This window comes from Uloborus diversus, chromosome 1 (assembly GCF_026930045.1).
Source record: "Uloborus diversus isolate 005 chromosome 1, Udiv.v.3.1, whole genome shotgun sequence".
Lineage (NCBI taxonomy): Eukaryota > Metazoa > Arthropoda > Arachnida > Araneae > Uloboridae > Uloborus > Uloborus diversus.
The window spans coordinates 133,322,988-133,325,531 of record NC_072731.1 but is presented as its reverse complement, the minus strand read 5'-3'; positions in this window follow the sequence as shown (position 1 = coordinate 133,325,531).

Sequence of the window (2,544 nt, the reverse complement as noted above, 5' to 3'; positions counted from 1 at the left end):
TCCGCCTGTACCTATATCAAAACGGGCATTTTCTATTAAAGAAAAAGACGCTCTAACTGCCCAAAGCTGTTTATGTTAAAGGATACACTTTTTTGTATTAAATTAAAAATAAATATGTTCAAAAAAACTATCTGGGGGTGAAAAGATTAAATAAATAAATATTTAAAAAAACGCCATAACGTACTAACTTCGAACGATTATATTTTCAAAAATAATAGGAGTGACACCGATTTTTGTGTGCAAATGTTAGACAAACATGTTGGTTATCAACCTAATGTAGTACCAGATCTCTCCTATGAGGGCGATGGTTGTAGTTAGATTTTAAATATTTGTGTTTTTTGTGAAATTTATCGAATAAAAGTTCCAATATCTTCTGGCGCCCTTATAGTGATACCCATTTTGATACATATTTTTGATGTATGTAAGTGTGGCTAGAAAATGATCTAAAAATGTTGGTGTCATCATGAAGGCGCTTTGAGAAAATTGACCTTGAATATGGAAAAAAATTCATTTTCGGTCATTTTTAAACGGAGTTTGTGGGCGCCGCGCTCGTAGTGTCACCGATTTGACAGCTGTAACAGTATCTAACAAGACCATATAGTAATATGGAATTAAAAAATCCATCTCATTATAAGGGCGCTTCAAGCAACAAGCACATTAAAATCTGCAAATTTGGAAAACCAGCAAAAATGTGCCACGCCCCCCTAAACAAAAAAAAAATTGTTTTCTCAAAAACGGTGAGTCAGACAAAGCTCAAATTTTCGTATTTACATTACATTCATGACAAGGAACAACCTATGTAAAAATAAAGAAAATTAAAAATCCCAACAATCACAACCTGCCTCATCCTTACAGACAATGGCTCTTAAGTCTCATCTGTTTGATATTAAAAGACAAACATATCCATTTTAGAATCAATACTATTGCAGTATAAAAGCATTTTCCTTAGAGTAAAATCTATGAATTCTTTATGTTTATATTCAGACATAAAATTACAGAAAATGACTCAATTCAGGGAGCGTATATCAAAAAATGGGGTACCGTTAAGACTGACTACCATGTTACCACTGCAGTAAAAGCAAACCTCTCTATTTCTCTAAACATTTTTTGTCTTTATGACACAGTTTTAATTGTTAGTTTTGAGTTTTTATCATTATGTAATGTAGGAAACCACGTCAAAAATAAATCACTTAAAACCTATGATTACACAAAAACTTGCCTTAAGCTTGCCAGACGTCCCGGTTTGACCGGGACTGTCCAGGTTTTCAGACAAAACCCCGGTGTCCCCCGGCTGGTTTACTTCACGTCCCGGAAAATGATAAATTTGATTATAGGTCACCAAAAAATCTAAAAATAGTTAACTGTGACAGGATATTTAGTATAACTACCTCTTCATTTGTAACCTTGACGCGTGTAATTGACATCGGATTAGTTTGTGAACATTTTTACAACAAGGTTACCCCCCCCCCCCCCCAATAAAAAAAATCGACTTTTGAAAAAAAGTACATGTGAATATCATAATCAATTTTTATTCATTTCAACTTTTTCTTCTTTCTTTGGTAACTTACAAATATCAACAAGTTTCAATTAAAATGTATAATTATATACGCTTGAATAATTTATTATTGGCCCTGGATTAGGTTCTGAATAAGTAACCATTTATTTATTAGCTTTTAAAACTACCCACTAATACTCTCTAAAAACCAGTCAAGAGTGTACTCTTGGATTCTCGAAATGGAAAATTCGTCGTCAAGCATTTTGGGAGCCGGGAACATTGGGCACCGAACACTTTAGCCACCGGGAACAATGCGCCCAATATGTTCGGCTCCCAATGTACCCGGCGCCCAATTGACGGCGCACAGAGGAGTATTTGTACCAAAAACCTGGCCAAAAGTCGAAAATGGAAAGTAGGGTCAATCTCCCTCTTTCATACGTTTTCGGACAACAGATTAGTTACTACGTCGTATTCTATCCCATGAAACCTCTCCACTTTCATTAAGCACCATACGAGGGCTTTAAACTGAGCCATTGTTGAATCTGCATTGTTTTTTTTTCGTGGAAGCTGCATTTGTTGGTATATATTTTACTACGATATACATTCAATATAACTTTTACTTCAGGAAATATTTTTTGAAGCATTTTAAACAACTATAAAAACGCTGCTCGATTTTGTGAAATTTTTTTAAGCTGAAAGGTATTTGTATGTGTTCTGGGCACTTTCGGGCTACAATTCGGGCATCAAAATGAAGTTCAGTGGTTCTCTTAAAAAAGATTTGAAAGAAAATTTACCCGATATTTACTCCCCCTGTGTTTAAAACCGGTTTAAACTTAATGATGTACAAGGGCACCCATACACAAAATTTTAAAGGGGGGGGGCTCAGATATTTCCCCCATAGAAACCTATTTCAGTACAGATTCGAGTTATTAAAATTTGACATTTTTAATAACTTATTCATTAATTGCTGGAGAAGAAATTTTTTTACATTCTTGCAAAGAAGAAAGTACTAAAAGCAAGGAAGTTCTAATTTCAAAGGGGGGGAGGGC